At 42.0% G+C, this 26,864-nt stretch overlaps 1 long non-coding RNA gene across 1 annotated transcript in view; it reads right to left on the reverse strand.

Annotated features, from left to right (window-relative positions):
* Positions 1–25,826, reverse strand: part of LOC145721770 (uncharacterized) — a 31,512-nt gene extending 5,686 nt beyond the window's left edge. Inside the window, exon 1 of the long non-coding RNA XR_014145663.1 lies at positions 24,965–25,826. This is a non-coding gene — a long non-coding RNA (uncharacterized LOC145721770). The remainder of the gene's footprint in view (positions 1–24,964) is intronic.
* Between the last annotated feature and the right edge of the window lie 1,038 nt (positions 25,827–26,864).

Genomic DNA, 26,864 nt, shown 5'->3' on the forward strand with positions numbered 1-26,864 from the left:
AGGAGGATATATCATCTTTGGGTTCTTTGCCTGCCTCTGTTTTATGGAGGTGCCAGACTTGTTAGTTGCACTTCCATTGTTTTTCTTGGATTTGATAAAGGTGTTTGAGACTAATCTTGCTGCTTTGTAGGTTTCATTCTATTTCTTTGTTTCCAGTATTACTTGGGGGGTATATTTGGCTGTGCTGTTCCCCACTCCACTACCTTCCGGGGAGTCCTGAGTCTAACATTTTAAAAGGTGCAGAGATAAACCAGAAACATGCCCCATGGAGGATAACTGGATGTCAAAAGATCTGAAAACCATGCCAAGTGATGAGCATTTGAAATGGAGGGAAATGGAGGCAAACGTCCTAGAAAAATTATGGTGTGAAATTATATGCGGATAGCTTCCTTAGTACATTTTCTTCCTTAACAAAAATTTTCTTAAAGAAAATTCAGATCCTCTAAGGTTGTAATCCTTGCTCTTTGATAAGTAACTTCCTTTAGGGTAAGGACGGTATTTATCATTCATCTACGTTGCTACTCCCTCTGTCATCTTCATGATCTATAGTGGTAATTGATCAAAGCATTCTTTTCTGCTGAATCTGGAGGTGGCCGCAGAATTTTTCTCAACAGTGTTCCAGGGAGCGAATACTAATTGATTGGTGTTGGCATTAATGATGACATTTTTTGCAATCTCTATCATAATTTTTTATTTTTATTTTTTTTAAAAGATTTATTTATTTATTTATTTGAGACAGAATGAGCGACAGAGAGCATGAGAGGGAGGAGGGTCAGAGGGAGAAGCAGACTCCCTGCCGAGCAGGAAGCCCGATGCGGGACTCGATCCCGGGACTCCAGGATCATGACCTGAGCCGAAGGCAGTCGCTTAACCAACTGAGCCACCCAGGCGCCCTTATTTTTATTTTTTTAAAGATTTTATTTATTTATTTGACAGAGAGAGACACAGTGAGAGAGGGAACACAAGCAGGGGGAGTGGGAGAGGGAGAAGCAGGCCTCCCGCTGAGCAGGGAGCCCGATGCGGGGCTCGATTCCAGGACCCTGGGATCGTGACCTGAGCCGAAGGCAGACGCTTAACGACTGAGCCACCCAGGCGCCCCTGTATCATAATTTTTTAAAAGATTTTATTTATTTGAGAGAGAGAGGGAGAGAGAGAGGGAGAGGGAGCATGAGCAGGGGGAGGGGCAGAGGGAGAAGCAGACTCCCCGCTGAGCAGGGAGCCCCTGATGCAATGCAAGGCTGGATCCTAGGCCCCCTGGATCATGACCTGAGCCAAAGGCAGACACTTAACTGAGCCACGCAGGCATCACACAACCCCTACCTTAAAGCTCTTGCTAATTACTGCTACTAGGAAGGTAATTCTGTCCTTCAATCACCAAAAGGGCTTCATGATCCTTTATTTGAATATCCAGGTGGTAATGGCTGAGACAAGATTGGTATATTTTATTAGGACTGTAACCAAGGTTAGGTGAATGAGGTGGAAACAGAGCACCATAAAATTAGTCTTGCCCATTCTTCTCAAACCCACCTTTAGCCTCTAGGATAGGTCCTTGCATAGTTCCTGGTCTTCCTCCATGAGGAAGAAAATTTTAATTCCTACTTTCTTGGAATGTTTTTAAGTATTTCCAGGACTTTGAAATGTAGATATAAGAAAATCATACCCCAAGAGAGAGTTATAAGTGAATTGCTTGACATCTCTCTTACTTAACTATGATTCATTCATGATCTCAAAATCCTAACATTCCTTTATGAGACTCAGGCATTTCAAGGTTATGGGTGCTGTCTTCAATTATTTGAAGAGAAGAAAGAAAATTCCTTTTATGGAGAAGAGGGATAGGGTTATTGTGTATTTTTTTTTTTCTTAAGTAGGCTCCACGCCTATTGTGGAGCCCAAAGGTGGGCTTGAACTCATGACTGTGAGATTAAGATTGGAGACAAGACCAAGAATCAGATACTTAACTGAGACATCCAGGCACCCCTATTGTGTATTCCTTCCAAGGGCCAACTAGACAAGTGGGTAGAAATTAGAAGGGGCAGAATTGGGTTTAGTAGGTTTTATCTTCTATTCATAAGAGTTGCCCTAACATGAATAAGCTGTTTGATGTTATAGAGTACTCCCAATCACTGGGAATATTTAGGTAAGGGCTGGATTGCCCTCTGAGAGAGAGAGAGTTCAATGGATTCATGGATTCCTATTTTGATGGAAGATGGAACTATATCTCCCAGAGAGAGCCTTGTTGATAAGTTAGATAGAACTACATTAACGTGTGTGTGTGTGTGTGTGTGTGTGTGTATTACATTATGTGTGCTTGCATTGAGGTAGTTTATAAATCTTTTGACCTTTTCTATCCTGACACCTGCTGGCCAATGCATGACTGACCATAGGTCATGATGATACACCTACAACTTCTAACTGGAAAGGTCCTGAGTGGTAACTAGAGACAAGGAGATGGAAAAATATAGGTATAGCTTTATAAGTGAATATGATATAGCTGCATTAAAATATATAAATGTATACATATATAATCTATAATTACTATTATACGTGAATGCAGTCAATTGTAAAATAATTTTTTAAAAAAGATTTTAAAGTAATCTCCACACCCAATATGGGGCTGGAACTCATGCTCTTCTGACTGAGCCAGCCAGGTGCCCCAATTTTTAAAGAATTTTAAACAGAATTGTGACCTTATAAGATGGAATATTATGTAGCCAACATATGTAGCCAATATTTCTACTATAGAAAGTATATAATGTTTCCCCAAATTTCCAAAGTTCCTCATACACACATTACATTAGTGATGTATTAATTTTATATTGCCGTCATAACAAATCATGACAAATTTAATGGCATAAAAGACATTATTTATTATTTTATGGTTCTGTGGGGTAGGAGTCTAACATGAGTTTCACTGGGCTAAAATCAAGGTGTCGATAGAGCTGCTTTCCTTCCTGGACGCTCTGGGGAAGCCAATTTCCTCAACTTTTGCAGCTTGCAGAGCCCCCCTTCCTTCATCTTCAAAGGCAGCAATGTTCTATCTCTCTGACCATTCTTCTACAGTCCTATCTCCCACTGATTAGCTCTAACTGGAAAAGGTTCTCTGCTTTTAAGGATTCTCATGATTAAATTGGGTTTGACTAATCCAGGGTTATCTCTCCATCTCAAGATCCTTAACTTTAATCCCATCTGCAAAGTCCCTTTTGCCAGGTAACGTATTCACAGATTCCAGGGATAGGGCATGGAGATCTTTTTTTGGAGGGAGGGGCTCATTATTCTGACTACCACATGTGGTCAGGGTAACAATGCATTGAATTACTATTGAATTCATACTGTACTTTCCAATAGAAACAATGCCACATATGAGGTCATGTTCCCAGGCTAGCCATCAGCACTTCTGTGACCCATAACAGAAGGGGCTTTGCTCTTCCAGATACCACCATTTAAAAGCACCAATGGGACCACTTGACGCAAAGCCCATGAATGACAATATCTTGTTAGGAAAATGTTCTGAGTTCCTAATAGGATATTAGGGACAAATGCCTTCCCCTGTCTTCTCAACCTCTTCTTTTCCCCTTATCCTCATTCTCACCTCTCCCTTCTCCTCATATGTTTGGGAATTGTGAGGACTGTTTCTAAGCCATAGATGGTGACTCCCATGGTCTGTGATGAGGGTTCCAGCAGGGTGGGGACATGGAGGTGAGTGACAGTGGAGGAGGTAAAGGAGTATGAGAGAAGGTAGTTGTGGGACCTTCACCTTCTGGTGAAAATCTCTGGGGGATATGCTGGGAAGATTCTGGATCTCTCTCTTAGTTTTCCCAGAGGCCCAAATGAGTGGCTCAGCAACTTCTTTCTGGCTGCCTTCACTAGTCTCAACAAAGGCTTCTACCTTACTTGCTCACTGTGGAACAAAATATAGCTATTCACACAAGCCAAAGCCTTTCTGGAGTTTTCTGAGGGCTTTTGTTTCCAACAATTAGGGGACGAAAAAAAAATCCAAAAACCTCGCTCTCTTGCTCTCTTCTATTTATTTTTACCGTTATGTAGGGATCACACACAGGTGCTAACAGAAAGGACTGTGCAAAAAGGACTGCCCTCGAAGGCAGGGAACAGAGAGAGGCTCTGCTGTGGGGGCTGGCAGTGGTGGGTCTGGGGAAACAGGAGGTGTGCTTTTTCCTCCTCCAGCCCAGGCCTCCACAGTCCCAGCTGAGTGGGTCCCCATCAACAGAGCAAGTCTGTCTCCTCACAACATTCAAAAGATGGTGTGTGTATTGCTTTTTTTTTTTTTTCTGAGGCTGCTCTGTGGTTAGGTGAGGAAGTGTCTGGAGCAGGCTATTTTTGGAGAAGTTTCCTTCTTTTGGGGTAGTTAAGAGGAACATTGCTCCTGACTGGGATCTAGGACTTGCTTCTCAATAATGATGATGATGATGATAATTATATTAAGTAGCTGTCATTTTGGAGTACTTACTATATTTTAGACATTGCTAAGCGTCTACATGCATCTAGTTAAAGCCTCATCACACTATGATATAAAAAATACTTTATCATTATGTGCCAATGATTTTTTTTTTTAAGATTTTATTTATTTTTTGACAGAGAGAGAGACAGCGAGAGAAGGAACACAAGCAGGGAGAGTGGGAGAGGGAGAAGCAGGCTTCCTGCTGAGCAGGGAGCCCGATGCGGGACTTGATCCCAGGACCCCGGGATCATGACCTGAGCTGAAGGCAGACGCTTAACAACAGAGCCACGAAGGCGTCCCAATGATTTTTTTTAATTAATTAATTAATTTGAGAGAGAGTGAGCATGAGCGGGAGGGGCAGAGGGAAAGGGAGAGAATCTCAAGCCGACTCCATGCTGAGTGCAGAGCCGACGTGGGGCTCGATCTCATGACCCTGAGAACATGACCTGAGCCAAAACCAAGAGTTGGACACTTAACCGACTGTGCCACCCAGGCACCCCTATGCCACTGGTTTCTAAATAACACAGGAAAACATATAAAACTATTCACTAAGTTGGAACAATACATAAGCCATTCAAAAATTATTGGGAATAAGATATGCCCAATAAAGTGGAGTCAGGGAAAGGGCTTGGCTCATGGTTGTGCTGGGCTCTGGAATCACACACCAAATAAAATCTGAAGTCCTCACCTCTCCCTCTACTCCTTCCCTCTATTCTGTTTTGCTTCCCACCCTGTAGCCATTCTACTGCTCTTTCTGCCCCTTGAACACCCCAAGCTTGTAATGGCCCGAAGAGCAAGCCCCAAATTTATATTTACACCCTAAACCCCAGTACCCCAGAGGGGGACTACTTGAAGACAAAGAGGTAGTTCAGTTAAAATGAGGTCGGTCGTATGGGTGGGCACAAGCCCAGTATGATTGGTGTCTTCATCAGAAGAGATTAGGACACAGACACACACACAGAGGAAAGATCATGTAAACACACAAGCAGACAAGGACCATCCACCAGCCAAGGAGAGACGCCTCCGAAAAAACAATCTTGCCAACACGTCACCTTGATCTTGGACATTTGGCCTCCAGAACTGTGAGAAGATAAATGTCTATTGTTTAAGTCACTCGGTCTGTGGTGTCTGTTACAGTAGCCTAGTGAATGAAGACAAAGCCCTCCCCTGCCCCAGGAACTCTGTGCTCTATACTTTCTGCTTGGAGTTTTCTGCTCCCAGGTTCAGTACAAATAGCTCGTCAGAGAGGCTGTCCCCAGCAGTCTCGACTACAACCAGGGCTCCCATCCCTCACAGTCAACCTCCAGCACCGTGTGTCAGACCTCTGGGAACACCTGACGTCATTTCCTTGTCCAAGTGTTTCTCTCCCCTGATCCCTTTTCGAATGTATGCTCCGTGAAGGCAGTCCCTCATTTCTTTCCCCTGAATAACCTTTGGTAAAGGGAACAGTTCTGGTGCCCCCAAAGCCACTTGTGCAAGGTGTGGGATGCTGTGGTATCTGCTGACTTCTCACCCGTATGCCCTGCAAACACCGGCTGCCTGCTTTATTAGCGAGAGTGACGGCACGCTAACAGCAGCATCCTCACCCTGGGGCCTTTGAGTGTGCGCTCTGCATTTGTGTAGCCCTGGATTGACATGCTGTCCTTCTGGAATCAGCACTCTGTATACTGTGGTACTAGGAGTGGAGTATCACACCTTCTCTGGAGGGGAAAGATCCTCTTCGCTTGGAGTCAGAATTGAAAATAGGTTTCCCCATTGGACGCAATATGGTGCTGTGACATCTCTCGTGCACCCCATTTAACACCCCTGGGCAGCAGTAATTCAGGGATATTATTAGTCGAACCTTTTTTGCCCACTATAGTGAGGACTACATATCCATATGGACACACGTACAGTAGAATATTAGAAATGGTAGGAATTCTATTTATCATGTAACGAAACTCAATCTTGTCAATCATTTACCACTCAGGATAGCTGGTCTTACAATTTCCTATGGAAATATTGTATTTAAAGATAGATGACTTCCATAATTTGTTCCTGGCATGGGTGAACAGCAATCTGAGTTCTACCAGATGAAAGAAAGACTCAGGATAATCCATTTTATTCCTGGGAAGAAAAATGAAGCTGACTGAAAAAGGACAGACCAACTTGCTAATGTTTCAAAAAAGATCTTATTAAAAGTGAATAAAATTTCATGAAAGTTCCAATGGTGTTTAATTTAGGTAATATTAGGGGTGCCTGGTTGGCTCAGTCGTTAAGCGTCTGCCTTTGGCTCAGGTCATGATCCCAGGTTGCTGGGATCAAGCCCCATATCAGGCTCTCTGCTCAGTGGGAAGCCTGCTTCTCCCTCTTCCATTCCCCCTGCTTGTGTTCCCTCTCTCGCTGTCTGTCAAATAAATACAATCTTTAAAAAAAAATTTAGGTAATATTATTCCTGCCTCATGGAAACTGAGGTACTCAACTATGTGACAGGTCACTTTTCCCACTTATTAGTGTCCTAGGATTTTTCAACTCCTGAAACAGGGCAGAAAATAGGAAAATTTACTTTTGTTGTTGGTTCAAAAGAAGATGAAAAGCAAGGGACAAAATATCGACTATAGAAATGAAAGCACAAAATGACAACACAAACCAAACTCAAAATGCATCAAGGCCACCAGTTTGTTAATTAGAATTTTCCTGGGGTTATTGTTGCTTTAAAACTATGGAATGAACCATGAACTGCTCCTCTCTACGACTCACAGCTCCAGGTTGACAACTGTCATTTTCCCTTAGCAGATAGAGGCACTTCCTTTTTTTGGTTTTCAGATGCTGAAGCTGTTTAGTGAGTGCTGGAGAAACAGGTCAATGCAAACACAAAGACTGATGGATGACTTACACTGTAATGGCACAAAATCAAACCCCAGTTTTGGACTTCGGTCTAATGGCAAAATTTAACATCGAGGTACTGATTAAAGTAAAACCTCCGTTTCAAGAGGTTTATTCATTTCTTTAAAAAGGCCTATTAGTAACTGAATGAGTTTACAGTTCTGAAGAACTCTATGTACGGTCTACGGTAAACAACCTGAACAGCCGTTCTAAATGAGTTCTTTATATTCAGCTTCTAGAAACTTGTAATTACATTTGAAGCAAGACATGTGATACCAGCAGATACAAAACCATTCAGCCCCAACTGCCACTTGAATTCAGTGAAGGCAGTCCAGCAAAATCCATGGAACATACAAGAAAATCACTGCAATTAATCATCTCTTAACGCTGAGCTGAAGAAAGCTTTTCCTTAAAAACAAATAGATTTAACTTTTTTCATTAGTCCTGGGCTTTTGAAATAAATTGTGATAGGGTTGCCTTTTCAGCAGCAATTGATCTTCTCAGTCTTACATTTTCTATCTTGCTTGGTCATGTTAGAAAATTATACACATAAATACCGTCATAGCATTTCAGTTTGAAAACTGGAGGTCTGAAGTTAAAAAAAAAAAAAACAGCATACTAGGATTTTCAACAACTCTGAAATCAAATGTGGCACCACTCCAAGAATTTCTCCCCATCTCGAGCTGTGGAAGCAAGAGACATAGATGCCCAAGGAAATGGTTAGATATTTGAATATGAACAATCTGTGAATAGATAGACCATGTTTTCAATGCACCCTTCTTAAAAATATGGCAAATTTGAAAAAAAAAAAAACCATTTCCAGACAGATTGGGAAAATTGTTAGTAAACTGTCAGATTTTGGTCAATCTGCAAAACTTTTATCCATTTTCTTATTCCCATTATTTATTATTTCAGAAAATACTTACTGGGCTTCAGTTGGTTCTATGGCTTATGGCAGTGAGTACTAGGGCCCTTAAGTATTTATTCATATTTAGAACTGTACATTCGTCTTCTAACCCTTTAGATGAGCATTAGGTTCAACCTAATTTCTCTGGGTCAATTACAATTGAAATTGATCCTCCCCTCCTAAACCGGGATCCTGGCAGGAGCTGGGGAGCCACACAGAGGGAAGTGCGTCGGTGCAGAGGCGGCACGTGGGTGGCGTTGCTTTGCAAACCCCAGTGTGTGCTGCCCAACTGGGTCATGGCCACACACACGGGCTATTCGCTGTTCTTCAAACATGTACCTCATTTGCTTGTTTGCATATGCCTTCTCCTCTCTTTTCTCCAATTTCACCCTTTTGAACTTCCAACCATTCTTCTAAGACCAGCTCAAATCATTTTCCTTTCTTAAAGCTTCTTTAATTTACCTGCTTCATTCTCTTCCAGAGGCAAGCTCTTCTAAAAAAAAATTTTTTTTTTTTTTTTGTATTTTTACTTTTGGTACACATCTAGAAGTGTGTGGTAGTTTTCCCTTTGTATTTCTACTAGATCATAAATTTTTGAAAATTACATTGGTTCTTAGTTATCTAGGTAGGCCCTGGGGAATTTTGTTTGCTGTCTTTGGAACAGAGGATTCCTGATAAATATTTATTGATAGAGTTGGGAGGAAATGGGTGAAATACTGGTGATATATCTGGCACATGGATTTTATCTTTACCTTTCATTTCTCATCAGTTCCCATAAAAGGTAAAAAAAAAAAAAAAAGAATGTCCATATCAAGACTACATTTACAGTCAGAGTCCTTGAATCAGAGTGGAAAAAACTGAGGCTAGAAAACTTAGCTATGTTAAATTTGTGGCACTAATTTTTCTAGTGGCAGTTTGGGAAGTCACCAACACAGACATAACGTCATTGCAAACCAGGAGGCCAAGCATAGCTGTGGGAAAGAGAGCCCGTGTTCAAAGGAAATACCCAAAATAATAGAATGGAGGGTCTAGAAAATCACCACCATGAATGCCTTTTTTGTGGTCTCATTTTCCCCAAGGTTGCTCTGGTATGAAAGTCCTTCTTTAAGGAGATAACATAAAAAGAAGTAAGTGGTGGCAAAAAAAAAAAAAAAAAGTCCACTCTTGTAATGGGCTTGTGTGTTCTTTGGCTATTTCAATGTAATGTTTATCTAGTAAATAGCATTTCAGTGTTAAACAGTAAAGCTGTGTCTCCACTCCTGTGCCAAAAGCTGGAACCTCCTTCAGGTCTTGCCATGCTCTTACTGCTGAAAAAAGTTCTGTTTTAATGAAAAGAGATACTATGTGACTGGAGCCTGCACCAGGGATGGCTGCTTAATATTTTCATGCTTCTGGGTAGTATATAAGTCTTCCAACAGAATCACAAGTTCCTGCATGTATGTATGTATGTATGTATGTATGTATGTGTGTGTATACATAAAACATGTAATTTTAGTAAAAACTGATAGTACTTCAATAAGAATCATGCAAATAATATGTGCTTCAGATATAATTCCATGTATTACTTCCTGGATAAACTGTTTAAAAGAGAAAGTCACCTCAGATGTGTACTGGTGCATTTCTGTGACAACTGAATATTTTGATGCCAATGCTATAGGAAAAAAAAAGAAGGAAGACAGACAAATGTGTGGCTATGAAGTTTAAAAAAATATGCTAATTCCAGGAGAGGAAATGAAACCTCTGTTCAATTACCTATCTTGACCTTTAGAAAATCAGCACATTTAGATAGTATCGGGAGTCATTTTTTCAAAAAAGATTTTATTTATTTGTCAGAGACAGAGAAAGAGAGAGAGCAGGGAGAGGGGCAGAGGGAGAGGGAGAAGCAGGCTCCCCGCTGAGCAAGGAGCCTGATGTGGGACTTGATCTCAGGACCCTGGGATCATGACCTGAGCTGAAGGTAGACACTTAACTGACTGAGCCACCCAGGCGTCCCTCTGAGTCATTTTTTTTTAAAGCTTTTATTTATTTGAGAGAGAGAGAAAGAGAGCACAACCAGGGGTGGGGGGCAGAGGGAGAAGCAGACTCCCTGCTAAGCAGGGAGCCCGACAGGGGCCTGATCCCAGGACCCTGGGATCATGACCTGAGCCGAAGGCAGATGCTTAACTGACTGAGCCACTCAGGCGCCCCATGAGTCATTTTTTTTTTTTTTTTTTAATTTATTTGCGAGAGAGAGAATGAGAGACAGAGAGCATGAGAGGGAGGAGGGTCAGAGGGAGAAGCAGACTCCCCGCCGAACAGGGAGCCCGATGTGGGACTCGATCCCGGGACTCCAGGATCACGACCCGAGCCGAAGGCAGTCGCCCAACCAACTGAGCCACCCAGGCGCCCTCCATGAGTCATTTTTAAGAATGAATTCCAGATATGCAGTTTCTGAACTTTGCTATTCCCTGGTGGAGAGCAAGATTTTTTGAGGAGAGTTGGACAGACTTTCAACATGGCAGAGAGAGGAGATGGCCTGCGGGGGTAGGTCAGGTGGAGACGCGCTAGAGGAATACAATGTAATACATTAGCAACTGCCTCAGCTACAGAGAGAAATATATGATATTATCTCGTTTATTTAATCTGTCTCTCTAAATTCCGAAGGAAATGTTTATATGGTTCTAAGGCAGTGTCTCTTTCTCTGACAAAGTATATGAACCAAGGAGTTTCAGGCTGGAAAATGGGAAAGAGAAACTTGGAACGGGATTCAGTTAAAGTGTTGTCATCATCAGTCTGAACTTCTGAGTAAACCCTTGCATATTCATTCGTACATTCCATTCATTAAAAAACTATTAGACACCTTCTAGGAGCATAGGAAGGACAGCTACACTGAAATAAACAGGCGCTGTCCCTGAGGAACTTAAATTGGTCAGGTTTAAATTATGGGACTGGTTATGCATCATCCACAAACCCTGCAGCTAGGGCTTAATTAATTAATTTTATGGGCAGAGAGCTGATTTATTATTTTTGATCCTGTAACATCCAGGCTCCAGCACTCAGCAGTCTATTCTGTATACTGTTGGCGCTGCAGCAAAATTCCACTGCAACCTGAGCATTCGTTCATATGCTTGTTGAATAACTCCTAAATCTGTTCAGTAAATATATACCTACTGTGATTCAGACAGTTCTGGACACTAGGCTGAGTGGGCAAACTACAGTTATTTGCTCCCACTGAGATTATATTATTGCGATGGAATAAGGATGGTAGTGGGACCCCAAGTTATCAGTCCCACGGGGTACATAAGGGAAATGACTCCTTAAAGGAAAAGTCAGATGCTGTACCAGAAAAAGAGGGAAGGGTGCTAGGAAAGCAAAAGTGACAGATGTCTACCACAGTCTTCACCTGCCACTCAGGTTGACACACCTCATGTCTGTCACCTAGCAGCTGAGCACCTGATGCCATTGTTTTCCTCTCTCCTTCCTAGCTCAGCACACTCCTGGGAAATGCTCATGGTAATGTCGCTGTTGCTTTACCCCAACCCCAAGACTCCTCTTTTCCATACTCTGGCCCAGGGGCCAGTCCCTATTCCGGTGCATACTGGGCACTCAGGCAGGATGTGCAAGTGAGGAGCGGGGGTCAGGGTGTGCAGGTGAGAGCAGCAGGATGAGTGGAGATGGGGGAGCAAGGGGCAGGGGGTTGTTCACTGTATGTGACAGAAGACAACTTTACAAATAGGGATAAGAAGAAAGAAATTAACTCCAGTTAGTGGCAGTAACTCCAGTGAAAAACTAAATTTTTTAGAGCAGGAAGGAATGAAGGGAAATATTATTTTTTATTTTTTAAAAGACTTTATTTTTTGCATGTGCACGAGAGAGTGCATGTACGTGCATGGAAGGGGCAGAGGAAGAAGCAGACTCCCTACTGAACAGGGAATTGGATCCTAGAACACTGGGATCATGACCTGAGCTGAAGGCAGATGCTTAACTGACTGAGCCACCCAGGTGCCCGGGAAATATTTTTTAATGAATAAAAGGCAAAGAATAAAGTGTTATGAAGGACAGGAATGGGTAGAAAGGTCTATAGCAGTGTTTCTCAAAGGCAGGACCACAGCATCAGCATCACCTGGGCATTGGTGTCAAACTCTGCACTTGTCAGAAACTCTGAGGATAGAAGCTCCAGGTGAATCTATGGTGCACTTTTCAGGCCTTTTGTTCTAGAAGATGGATCCTACCCAACTGGTGATCCATTTCATCTTTTAAAATAAGCTGCTGGCACTTATCTTTTAGCAATCTGCAAATGTTTCCTTTCTAGTCTCTTTCTATTCCTTCTTCCTTATTTTCTATAATTTTAATTTGTAGTCCATGAGCATTACACAAACTGTCAAGGTGTAGGTCAATGAATATGGGTAGAAACAAATAAGAAAAAGATAAAGAACAGCTCGCCATTTCTCAGTGTACATGAGCAAGGAGAAATCACTTGAATTAATCCAAGCATCAGCTTGTGATCCACAAAAATAGATAAGCTATTTATTTGAGCAGACATATAAAGGACAAAGACTGCACAATCTTTTCTGTACACTTTAGTACAGAGACACACAAATACTGTAAAAATCAAACATTAAGGTTTTTCCATTTGAATTGAGTATTTTAAAACTATATCCATTTTTAAACAAATAATATGCTAATTTTTTAACCTGGTAAATGTGCAGAGAGACATATCAATGTGATGGAAAAAGGCAAAGTTACACGTCGGGAACAAAGAAACAAATGACAATGGACACCTATGATATTTATGTGCCAGGCCCTGTCTTAGATGCTTGATACACATGAACACAGTCAATCCTCACAGTAGCCCTACATCTGCCTGCAGATCCATTTTAAAGAGGAGGACGAGGCTGGGAGGGGCACTAGCTTGTCAAAAATCACAGAGTCTGGATTTGGAATGAGGCAGCAGAGCCCAGGACCTGTGCTCTTTAACTACTTCCCTTCTTACTCTCTGTTCCTACCCACTCCGATCTTACCTCTACCCAGAATTTAGTGATGGTATTGCATTTAGAGCCGATGGAGGATAGTGGAAGAGCAGGAAGGGAAGCAGCAGAGATACTGAAGGAAACACGGACACAAAAGGAGTGAGACTGGACAGCTGAACACAAAAAGGCACAAAAGGAAGGAACAAGGAGTCATGCAAAGAGAAGCTAGCAACGGGCTGGCAGGATTGGTGGGCAACAGTGAGAAGCAGAGCAGATGGGAGTGAGTAAGGTCAGGTCCCGGCTCTGGCGGTGTGAGAATGAGTTCAGCTGGTGGAACAATGGGAAGCAGCATGGGATTGAAGAGGGGCATGGAGATGCTGGTTCTAGAAGGTAGAGCCAAGGAGAGAGTTTAGGAAAAAAGGATGTGGGTCAGGAAGGATAAAATAGGAAGACAATAACAAGACAAAAGGAAAAGAGAAGGTCCTGTCCTTGGGCATTCCAAACACCACCATGTCCTATGGTCCTTTGCTAACGAGAATAAAAACACTTTGATAAAAAGCATGGTAGCCATGTCAGGACACAGACACGAGGGCATTCATTAATAAAACACGATTGTACCCAGCACCAGTGCCTTTTCATTTTGTCCCTCCATTCCCCAATAGCTCATGAGTGTTCACTACTTAAACATTCGAGAAAGACGGAGCAAGCCAGAACAGCATTCCCCGTCTACTCGATCCACGTCCCTGCTAGTGGGCCAACCCAGAGGAAGGCACGAGCAATATGAAACTGTTTTTAAGTGCCTTCAGAGGACTATTTAAACATGCCACTGAGCACATAGCCCAATTCCGTGCAGTGAGAGCTCGGAATGCGGCAGCTGCCTTGCAGTTCGGGCTGGGGGACCTACACTTCAGTATCTCAGCTGCTCAGTACGGGCATGTGGGGGCCTGGTGTTGAATTTACCTGATAGGCTTGAGTTCCCAAATATCTTAAAAGAATGTGACTTAAGAGTCAAAGGGATACAGCCAAAGAAAATTTAGAAATATTTTGTTTATTGACCAGAGAGGTGAAAATTCTTACTTGCCAACGGACTGCCTCCTGAATAAAATCCAAATACAAGTCTTTCCTTTTCAATTCTACAGCTCACATGCCAGAGTTTCCCAAATGTACCTGATGTCAACCATCACTTCGAGTGCTTATTTAAAAAAGAAAAGTGTCTGCCAAAAATGTATTCTGGAGATTCAGAATCAGTAAGTCTATGTGGGGCCAAGGAATCTTTCCCCTTTTCCCCATAGGTACACACATGTACACACAAGTAATTCTTTTGGTTTGGTGTGTTTGGGAGGCATTGATGTACCCTGTACACCGGCTAAACTGTGCTTTTTGCTCAAACATGTTCCACTTCTTTCCTACCCTGCACTTTGCATCATCTATCTACATATGCTGACCTCTAGATCCCCCAACTTTTTTTTTTAAGGCGGGGGAGAGGCAGAGGGAGAGGGAAAGAGAGAATCTTAAGCAGGATCCACGCGCAGCACGGAGCCCAACGTGGAGTTTGTTCTCACGACCCTGAGATCATGACCTGAGCCGAAAACAAGAGTCTGACACTTAACTGACTGAGCCACCCAAGGACCCTGATCCCCCAACCTTTTAAAAAAATTTTTTTAAAAGTTTTTAATTCCAGTGTAATGTACAGTGTTCTATTAGTTTCAGGTGTACAATATAGGAATTCAACAATTCTGTACAGTACTCTGCTCATCATGGTAAGTGTACTCTTAATCCCCTTCACCTATTTCATCCATCCCCCCACCCAACTCCCCTCTATAAGAGTCTGTTTCTTGGTTTGTCTCTTTTTTTTCCCCTTTGCTCATTTGTTTTCTTAAACTCTACATGAGTGAAGTCATATGGTATTTGTTTTTCTCTGACAAACTTATCTAATATTCTCTAGCTTCATTCATGTCATTGTAAATGACAAAATTTCACTTTTAATGGCAGAATAATATTCCTTTGTGTGTGTGTATCTCTCACATCTATTTTTTTTTTTTTTAAGATTTTATTTTTTTTTGAGAGAGAAACAGCATGAGAGGGGAGAGGGTCAGAGGGAGAAGCAGATTCCCTGCAGAGCAGGGGGAGCCTGATGTGGGACTATCCCAGGACTCCAGGATCATGACCCGAGCTGAAGGCAGTCGCCCAACCAACTGAGCCACCCAGGCAAAAGTAAGCTCTACACCCAGCGTGGAGCCCAACACAGGGATTGAACTCATGACTGTGAGATTGAGACCGGAGCTGAGATCAAGAGTCAGACGCTAAATGGACTGAGCCACCGAGGCACCCCTATACCACATTTCCTTTATCCATTTATCAATAGATGGACACTTGGGCTGCTTCCATAATTGGCTATTGTAAATAATGCTACAATAAACACAGGGGTCAACATATCCTTTTGAATTAGTGTTTTTGTATTCTTTGTGTAAATACCCAGTAGTGTGATTACTGGATCACAGGTCAGTTCTATTTTTATTTTTTTGAGGAACCTCCATACTGTTTCCACAGTGGCTGCACCAGTTTGCATTCCTACCAATAGTGCATGACGGTTCCTTTTTCTCCACATCCTCGCCAACACCTGTTGTTTCTTGTGTTTTTCATTTTAGCCATTCTGACAGGTGGGAGGTGATATCTCACTGTAGTTTTGATTTGCATTTCCTGATGATGAGTGATGTTGAGCATCTTTTCATGTGTCTGTTGGCCATCTGGATGTCTTCTTTGGATAGTCTGTTCATGTCTTCTGCCCATTTCTAAATTGGATTTTTTTTGGGGGGAGGTATTGAGTTATAGAAGTTCTTTCTATATTTTGGATACCAACCCTTTATCAGGTATGTCGTTTTTAAATATCTTCTCCCATTCAGTGGGTTGTCTTTTGATTTTGTTATTTCCTTTACTGTGCAGAAGATTTTATTTTGATGTAGTCCCAACAGTTGATTTTTGCTTGTTTCCCTTGCCTCAGCAGACATATCTAGAAAGATATTTTCCTTTCTCTTCTATTTTATGGAAAAATTTGAGAAGAATTAAGTATTAACTCTTCTTTCAATGTTTTCAATTCCCCAACTTTTACCCACTAGTACCCTCTCCTCTTGTTGAAATCCTAGCCATTTTTCAATGAGTGCGATTTCTTGACCTTCCCAGTTGAAAGTGATCGTTTCCTTCCTGCTCTCATATGCACCTGGGTTTGTGCTTATCTCCTGGCACTACTTACATTCTACCTTGGATTATGGGTAGCATACTCATCACAACCTTTTTACTAGACCATAAGCTTGCTGAAGGTAGTAGTCATGTCTTCAAATAGCCCCGCAGACAGGAAATGTCTGGCACCGTGTCTGGGACATTTTATCTCTTCTGCAAGTATTATCCCCCTTTCCTTTTCTTTTTGGATCCTTTCTGTACATAGCAACATGTTTTGCATATAGTATTACCAAATATATGTTAAATGAATAACTGAAATAGGAACTTTTGGAGGCTTTTAAAAATTTGTATTACTTTTTGATCTAGATAGAACTGAGGAAAAAAGTACCTGGAGGCATTTAGCATGCAGAATGGAGATGTTTTATCTTTCTCTATAGGCAGCTCATAAATCACAATGCTAGAGTCTTGGCTGTTTAATTTTGGGAATTTTAAAGAAAAAACAAACACTTAACTCAGTATATAAGACGTATACAAAACTCTCCAGAGAACTAAGGAAGGATACAAAACAAATGGGGAAAAGTTCTCCTAGCCTCATCAACTGTTTTGTTTCAAGAGAAATGTAATGCCAAATATCTTCTGATATAGTTCTGTATCTTCTAATTTCTTCACATTCCTTGTTTTTTAAAGATTTATTTGAGGGGGGGGGAGAGAGAGAGAGAGAGAGAGCACGTAAGAGCGAGCGAGCATGGTGGGAAGGGGCAGAGGGAGAGGAGAGAGAGTTTTAAGCAGACTCAGCGCTGAGCACAGAGCCTGCCCAATGCAGGGCTTGATCTCACAATCCTGAGATCATGATCTGAGCTGAAACCAATAGTTGGAAGTTTAACTGACTATGCCACCCAGGGGCCCCCAATTTCTTCACAATTCTATTTGATTCCATTTGTTTAATATATCTTTAGATCAATACAGCTTTACTTCCAAACAAGAATTCCAAGGAGATTAATATTTTTCATCAATTTTTAGTGATTTCCTTTAGTGGAAATTTCAGTGTACATGCCAATCATTACTATGTGTCCCAACGGCCATACAGGAGATAGTTTCGCTGTTTTAGGTGACACATAGATCTTGTGAATCTTTATAACCCCCTTGCTCACTCTCCAGTTCCTTGAGTTTCAACTAAGCTTCCTTCAATTCCATCTTGATGTGTAACCCTGGCTTTGCGAGGTTCCTCCTGTAAAATATCAGCTTAATTGGATAAAGATCACTTATCCATGTATTATTCTTATAAACATCCCTTATCCAACTGGATGCAATTTCTTCAGAAATCAGGATTCTACCTGGGAAAGGAATCTCTCCCAGATAGACTTGGAGATTGTGTTCTGGTATTATAATATAAAACTACAACATAGTCATGTTCTGATGTTGACTATGAAGCTATGACCACAGGATAGCAAGCACAAATTCACATTAAAAAAAAACAAAACACTTTAAAAGCTCACTCAATTATCCAAATATTTCTTAAAATCCAGATGTTTGGCATTACAAAAGCAAAATATCTGGACAGTAATGAAATGTTTTTAGTTATCACCAGGATATTTTGCTTCCTATAAGACTGTATAAGCATCTTAAAGAGTATCAAACTTTTCTGATAATCGCCTCTATTGTCAAGGTGATCAAGGTCAGAAACATTTTAAATGTGAATTGTTCCTGCTTTTAAAAAGTGCTCAGTGTTGTTGGCTCTAACGTAGCATGAATGCATAGTTTGTACATTTCTTCTGAATGCCCTGCATTCCGATCTCCTAAGTGAGGACTTTAAATAGCAGCTTATCATTTTGTCAAAATTCCTTAATGCTTTTACACCAGAAAGAAGGCATATAAGGAAAGTAAGAAACTGAACTGCTCTAGACCATCACACTGCTATTTATGTGGTAAATGGGACATACAGTGACCTCTAAGAATTATAATGGGTCAACTATACAAGGCAGCTGGTACGTTTAAAAGATGAGTTAAGAATTGGTTAAACAAAAAGATTCATTTGGAATTAGTCCTAATGTCTTTCTGTTGCATGTCAGATGTGAAAAACTTCTATGCATATGCCCTATGGCATTATATAAAAATAGCATCCCTTAGTGCAACTTGATCACCAGGTAATGTTACTGAAGGTAGAGACAGGTGACAAGTAACTGTAATTTGTGGCTATGCAGCTTTAATAACAACAAAAAAGGCAACCTAGTGAACTCTCTTTAGTTAGCAATCAGGCTCCTTTCATTCTTTTGAATTATAAATGTAAAGAGAAGAAAAGAGGGAAAAGATCCACAAATATTTTACTTCAATTAATTTCAACAGAATGTTGGAATGTATGTGTCAGACTTGACCATGATTAAACCTGGTATGTAATTATAGCACAACATCTTGCAGGATCTTGAAGCAATCATTTTCATTTTTCATTCCCACTTGGTGACTAAAAATTACCATTTCAAAATTTCAATGAGCAATCCACACCAATTTTGGATATTTAAGAAGTCAAAGAGACCTAAAGATAGAATGCAATCTACTAAAGTGTTCAGGTAGAGCTGTATGTGGTTCTTGGATAGGATGCTGCAATGTTAGTACTGCTTTTGTCAGAATGATGCATACATGGTAAATAGAAAACATCTATATGGGTTGCCACTCCTCAATTAGATCTATATGACTGAAATAGCACCCGAGGCTAAATATTCTGTGTTGGGACAAAATAATTCTTTTAATATCTAACATACGCAAGTCACGAGAGCTCAGACTTTTCTCTTTCACCAGACTGTAAGCTCCCTGAGGCAGCAGTCTTATTTTCATGGTGTGCCGCTGGTCTCCTCTGTGCCTAGAATAGTACCTGGCACACAGTATGTGCTAAGTTTTTGTTGAATGAATGAATTTAATCATTCAATAAATATTTCTTGAGAGTCTACCTGTTTGTAAGATGCTGCTAGATAGTCAGGGCCATGCAGAAACTGAATGAACATGCCCAGGTCCATGATGAGGTTGGTCTATTAGAGGAAAAAGACATGAACAAATCTAAATCGAATAATAAGCCAGTAAGGGTTAAATATTACAGGAGTGATGCTCAAATATAGGCTGCTCGGATACTGGCCTTCAGGGGAAGCAGAGAGCATGCCAAACGAGGGTGACTACAAATCCCCACCTACTGTTGGCACTCCAGAAAAACAGTGAAAAACCGGGGTGGGTGGGGGGAGGGGGAGAGAAAAGGGAAAGAATGAACACCTTGCCCTGGTTCCTTTTTAGAAAAGAGAAAGGCGAAAGCCACCTGGGAGGAATGGGGAGAAACTTCAGGGAAGTTAGCTGTGTCTAGACATTTTGGGAGACAGAAAAGGGACTAGCAAGATTACATTCAACCATGTGAGTGGCCATTTTATGATTGGTTTTTAACTGTTGCAGGAGCTCTAAACTTCTGATTTCTGGGAGGGGCTATAGAGCAGAAATGCGAAATACCCTGAGAGAAGCTGTTCTGGGAACACTGGTCATCAAACCAAAAGGAAGAAATAGATGTTCTCATAAGAGTTCCAGTCCAGTTTTTCCAGGCTCCAGAGACAGAATGTTTGCTTGAGCAATGAAACTTTTGGGTGGTCATCCAAGACAAGCCAGAAAGCCTTTTGAGGTTCTTCAATTGCTACTATCATTCACCATAATTCTTATAATTGTAGGTTTGTCTGATGGGATCCTTGATCCATTATGTTCTTTACACATACATCAATTTTTCTATTTTACAATTGTGCTAAGAGTGATTTAAAGTTGTGGTATCATAGAATTTAAATCAGAAAAATAAATCAAAAAATTTTAACAAAAACTACCTCCGAAATGTGTATATAGCCTCGATACAACTATTTCGGATTCATTTCAGTTGGTTTAACACAGTGGGACGTGCTAACATTTAAGTAAAGTGTGGCTTTTTCTGTGATTAGTAAAAAGCTTTTCCTAAGATTTGCTTAACCCCTTGCTGTGTGCAATTGCGGATGGATTCCATTAGAGGGTTGGTTGGATGCCGGCTAATCTGAATCCCCAGCAATGCAGGCTTGCAGGAATTGTTTTGGGCACTCAGACCAATCAGAAGGAGAGGCAACCAACAGCAGAAATGCTACAGTACGGTCACATTTTATCTGCTTCCATTTTCATGATACTGTGTGGTAGACAAGGATTCAGGCCCGATTTCTGCTGCTTGCTTAATATGCACCAAGTGTTATGCTGCAGAATCTTTGGGCTTAGGCAGAAAGCATACGGGTCTCCAGTTCCTCCCGCACAGTTTCACTCTGGTTTCCGCTTGATTCTGTAGACCCAGACAGTGCCCCCACCTAAGCTCTATCTAAGCAACACCCACTTGCGGCTCAACACAAAGTCAGCGCATTTTTGTGTAGAAACACTCCAAGTGCTTGCTTTTCCCTGGGGTGAATTCTCACAGCAGTGAATAGGAATAAGCCCTGAGTAAGACAAATGATCACTGTCTGCTTCTGTGAAGAAAGGATTACTCTTTTGCTTTGCCTTTAGAGGAATGAGTTCAGGGGCACCAGAAGAGCCATTTCTATAGCATCACTTATTCTGGAGTAAAAGAAAATGGTTTGACAATTTCTGACAATTATTTTTATTCTATTTAATACATGTATCATAGGAGCCGGCCATCCCACTCTTAGGTATTTACCCAAGATAAAGGAAAACCTACATTCGCACAAAGCTGTGTGCACCTCTAATCATAATCACCAAAAATGGGAGACAATCCAAATGCCCTTCAAATGAGTGAATGGATAAATCTCCATCCAATGGAATACTACTTAGCAATAAAAAGGAACTACTGGTACAGGCCACAGCTTGGATGCATCTCAAAGGAATTACGCAGAATAGAAGCCAGTCTCAAAAAGTTACATATTGGGGCGCCTGGGTGGCTCAGTCGTTAAGCACCTGCCTTTGGCTCAGGTCAGGATCCCAGGGTCCTGGGATCGAGCCCCGCATCGGGCTCCCTGCTCAGTGGGAAGTCTGCTTCTCCCTCTCCCCCTGCTTGTGTTCCCTCTTACTGTGTCTGTCTCTGTCAAATAAATAAAATCTTAAAAAAAAAAAGTTACATATTGTATGATTCCACTTACATGACATTCTCCAAATATGTATACATATAACAACAGAGAATGGATCATTATTTGCCAGAGGTTAGAGCGAGGGGAGAGGATTGAGTGATGGAACTATTCTGCATTCTGATTGTGGTGTTGATTACACAGATCTATGCAAGTGTTAGAACTCACAGAATAGATACCAAAAAAGTCAATTTTATTGTGAATTTAAATGCATGCGCGCTCTCTCTCTCTCTCTCTCTCTCTCACACACACACACACACACACACACACAGCAGCTCAAGGAGGAGACTTGGACTACAAGAGTCAATGGATCCCAGTAAGAGCTACAATTTCTCTAGCTGCTCCTGGAACCAGGTTAAAGGGTGAGCCACCATCCTTCTGGATATAGATAGCAGCCATGCAGTGTGACTACTATTTGAAAGGGTCCAATGACAACCCCACCCACCACCCCTTATCCTGCCATAATTCTTAAAGTTGTTAGCATTAGAGCACTCATCCAGGCTTAAAGCAGTTTCTCTTAATTGTGCTATTCCAATATAAATAGGTTAACTAAGAAAAAGAATCCATTAACACTTTAGCAAGAAAGAGATTTCTCAGCTGAAGCAGGTTCAGAGAATTCTATCAAACAACACAGAAGACTGCTCTGTTTGTAAAAAGGAGAATGCTGGAACAAGGGAGGCTCTCAAATGAGGGAGACCTAAGAGAATCAGTAGAGGCCACAAAGGCCACCACCACCAGTGAGGACAGTTCCTTAAAAGGGCGCAAGGCAGTCATGTCAACACAACCCATTTTCCATAAACATGAAGACCAGATCTGTGTCAGTCAACATTAAAATTAGCACCAGTTAACAGGTCAAGAAACTCTAGCTATTGGAAGCGGGGTTATTAAAACTGCTTTTTCAAAACATATTAACTCCAAAAAGGACTTTCATGCACTTACATAGGATTTGTTTAAAAGTTCTGGAGAGAAGATTCTGCCCATTTGTCCCCCTAGGACACCCCAGAGACTCTTACCCCCTGCTCCTATTCTTACCCCTATGGCCCATGCTCAGTGATTATGAAATGACTGAATTAACTCCCTCCAGGGGCTTCAGTGACTTCCTATCCACTTATAGTAAAACCTACACTGTGTCCCATGGCCTTTGAGGCTCTACATGCCCTGGCCCCTGACTGACTCTCTGATTTGGTGCCCATCACACCGCCACCCCTTGTTCATTCTTCAGTCTGTCTGACTGTTCTGCTGTTTCTTAAATATACCAAACACACTCCCACCTCCGGGCCTTTGCACATTCTGTTCCACCTGCCTGAACACTGTTCCCACACACTTCATCCTTGCAGTTTCAACTCGAGTGTCACCTCCTCAGAAAGACCTTCCCTGACTTCCCATCAAATGGAACCTCCACACATCAAGGCATGCTTACACCACCTCTTTGGTTTTCGTCATTGTACTTGTCATTGTCTGAAATTATTTACCTTTTTGTTTAGAGTGTGCTTTAGGAGTCCACTGATTCTGGAATGAGATGCCTGCTCTGAATCCTAGCATCAACACTTCCTGTGGTAACCTTGGGAAACTGATAGCCTCTCTGTGCCTCAATTTTTCATTTGTCAAATGGTGATATTGAGAGCACCTAGCTTCTGTGTTATAGTTTCAATTGAGTGATTTAACATATGTGAATATAGTGTCTGGTGGTTACAAGTGCTGCATAAGTGTTTACTCAGATTACTAATACAAGAACTCTAAGCTTTCCAGGCAGAGTAACTCATGCCCTGCTGGTCGAGGTGACTTGTCATTGGGCAGACGTATGTCCCTAGCTGCACTATTCTGGGCCTTTCCTCAAAGTCTAATATGGAGGGGAAGAGAGGGTCATTCTCCTTTGGAAAGTTCAGGAGCTAAGATCATGTACATCAGGGGTTGCTGAACGAGTATACAGACTTCGACGTGGAGAAAGCATGCCTGATAATGAAAGCAAAACTAAAGCAAAAAGGACAGAGAGAGATTGAAAATTCCATTAACCGAATCCTTGAATCTAGCTGTGCCAGAGGCCAAACTAGTATTGGAGGGTTTTAAGTTATATGAGCCAATTAAGATTTTTTTTTTTGCTAAAACTGGATAAATTGGGTTTTTCTCCTTTGCAGTAAAAAAAAGTCCAGAAGGACATAAAAGGCATTGTTTTGGACTATTGGTTCTTTTGGTCACCACCCCGCCCCCACTCTCAAGTGCATGGGTGGAGGCACTTGGTTTAGACAATTGGTCAATTCCATCTTCTTGGTCACGGTAATTGGTTTGGGAACATAATCCAGGTCAGAGACTTGACCCAGGGATTTTTTTATAGAAACTATTGGAAATATGAATCTGGTTTTTCTCTGGAATGGCAATGCTGGAGGATGCCAGCCTTGTAGCTGTTTGGGCCATTTCATGAAAAGGGCTCCTTCTGAAAGCAAAGCCCACAGAGAAAATGTGAACACAGAGATCAAGGCTGATGACATCAAGGTTCCGAACAGCTGAGGTTAAGAGGTTCAGGAAGCTTAAAAAACACATTAAAGAGAATTGTTAATCAGCTGCAGAGCACACATGTTTAGAATCTCACTAAATCATGGTCAAAGCAGACTTTCCCAATTGGCTTTGTGTTCTGAAAGATTTTAGATGCAGTGTTAGCCAAAAGAGAAGTTATTTTTGCTGTTTGCTTCATTATATAGAAGGGTTAAGACCATTTCTTTCTTTTTTTTTTTAAAGATTTTATTTATTTGACGGAGAGAGACACAGCGAGAGAGGGAACACAAGCAGGGGGAGTAGGAGAGGGAGAAGCAGGCTTCCCGTGGAGCAGGGAGCCCGATGTGGGGCTCGATCCCAGGACCCTGAGATCATGACCTGAGCCGAAGGCAGACGCTTAACGACTGAGCCAGCCAGGCACCCCGGATTAAGACCATTCTTATTGAGAATTATGAAAAGCAGAATTTCAGAGCTGAAAGGGACCTTAGAGTTTCTCTAGACTGGTGGTTTCCAAGCCCTGGGCCATACAGTTTTTACAAGTGGTCCCTAAATCCATAGGTCACAAACTTTGCCCTGTACGTGGAAGAAAGCACATACCTGGCACACACATATGTGAATGATCATTTTTCAAACACACATGGATGCTACTATGATGAACTTTGTTAAAATTCATTTAAAATCCGGACTGAAAGCATACTAGCTATTATTATACTTTCTTAGTATTTAGTGAAAGTAGTACCAACTTTTAGTGGGGGGGGGAGGGGGGGAAGGTCTGAAAACTTTGTTAAAAAATTTCACATAACTGGAAAGATTTTAAAACATTTACCTGAACCAAAAATGTTGATTTGTATTCACTGAAGAGACTAAGCTTCCGTGAGGTGTCTGATATTTACAGTGCTCTGACAGTACTTGGCTACCGAAAGGCAGCTGCCTGAGGGGCATGGTACCCAAGTGGTAAATGGAGACGTGAAGCGTCTTATAGACCATTACAGCTCCCCACCCATAGCCTTACCTTCGGTGGTCAGGTCCTGCAGCGGCTGGCCCTCGTAGGCTTTCTGTTACCCTTAAAAATAAAACTGCCGGTTGTTTTACTAGCAACAACAGGTTTACTCGGGAATTGCCGAGAAGTACAACCTGGGATACAGACAACTCTGCCGAAGGAGGGAAGGGAATGCTTTTTTCCAGAGGAAAGGAGGACGCTGGGAAAGCCGTTATAAACGAAAAACCCATTGGAGTAAACGGGGAGCTGGAAGTATAGTGGCTTTTCATTGGCTGGGTTGTGACTGTCTCTCATTGGCTGGGCTGTTGCCAAGGTGGGAGCAAAGCCTTTCTTCCTCCTGCTCTGGTAGTAACGTCCAATCCACGGTCCTGTCTTTTCCCGTTGGATTTGCAGTTGACCACCAGTGGTAGGGCAGGGGAAGTCCCCTGCCTCACCTTGCGACTCCTTCCTAGTGAGGTTTCCCTTGATTCATTTTGCCGCTTCCCCCATCACTGGTACCTCCTCCCTCTTGCTAGCTGCACTTCTGTCAATGGGTTTTTGCAATGTGTTGGAAAGGCTCTGATTTCTCTTAAAACAGGGCCTTGGCCCGTGATTGCCTCGTCTGTAATGCTCTCCGCCCCCTTCCTCTCCTTAAGGTAAGGCCTCCTCTTAACTCTTTCCTCACCACTCAGCTCCAGAATCACCCCCTCAGAGGAAGGCTTCCGAGTCAGGGAAGCTTATCCGCTCCCATCCAGTCACTGCCTTCCTTCGGAGCACCTCTCTCAGTGTGTAGCTCTGCTCTGGTGCGGCAGTCTGACCCGGTCGGCTTGCCCCCAGGGGCGTGGACCTGCGCTGAGAGCAGGGACTGTGTCTATTTGGGCATCTTGGTCTTCCCAGTGCCTGGCACCTAATCGAGTTCGTTGCACAAATGATGCAGGCTGTTCAGGGGTCTTCATTTGCTACTATCTCTGCTCCTCTACCTCCATCACGTCATTTTTTTTTTTTTTTTTTTACATTCTTCTGCTTGATTTCTACTTTCTGTGCCTGTAACCAGGCTTGGAACTCTTCAAGGGCAGAAACTGAGTTGCATTTATCTTTTTATCACTCATGTATGCATCTATTTTTGTCCAAAATGTGAATAGAAAGCACACCTGCAAGATTGTGACATAACCAGAAAACTATGTCCTATATACAGCCTTGTTCTAAAAATAGCCCAGCACATGCTCTGGTATAATCTGACTCAGATGCTTCATATCGCAGCATTTCAGGAATAGGCCTGTCTTTATACACTAGTTAAAACCCAGGAATTGAATCTGTACATTTAAGCAACTGCTAAGATAAGACAACTCCATTACTCCCGGGTTTAACAAGAAGCAAAGCCTCCTTAAACCAGGTGCATTTTATTGCTTCACAAAGACTCTCTTCTCTACTCAACCTTCAGTGAAAGCTAAAGGAATGAAGGACATGTGGCCTGGAAGACCACCCAGGAATAATGCCGCCTTTACCACAATGCATAATCATAAACTTTTTGGAGTTACACACCCTGCCTTTGAACCCTAGCTTTGCTACCAACTAGCCGTGTGTCCGTAGCGAGCTACCATATCCTTCTTAGCTTTATTTTCTTCGTGGCTAAGTGCAGAGAACAGTAATACCTACTCCGTAGGACTGTAGGAAACCTAGCTAAAACCACGCAGGTAAAGCGCTAGCCCAAGGCCAGACGGAAGGTTCAAGATCATAACCGCTGCTTTGCTTTCTTCCTAGGGAGGAGGGTGGGTGGGTGGATGGAGCTGATGTAGCCTGAGTGGGAGGAACATCCTGGATTGGGGAAACTCTGCCTCTTCTTTTTCTGCAGACAGGGTGGTAAATTGGAAAGGATTAAAAAAGATCCTGGGGGAATAGAGAACAACTCTGTCCAAAGCCATTATTAACCATT

The sequence above is a fragment of the Leptonychotes weddellii genome, chromosome 5 (assembly GCF_054177405.1).
Source record: "Leptonychotes weddellii isolate Sample4059 chromosome 5, ASM5417740v2, whole genome shotgun sequence".
Classification (NCBI taxonomy): domain Eukaryota; kingdom Metazoa; phylum Chordata; class Mammalia; order Carnivora; family Phocidae; genus Leptonychotes; species Leptonychotes weddellii.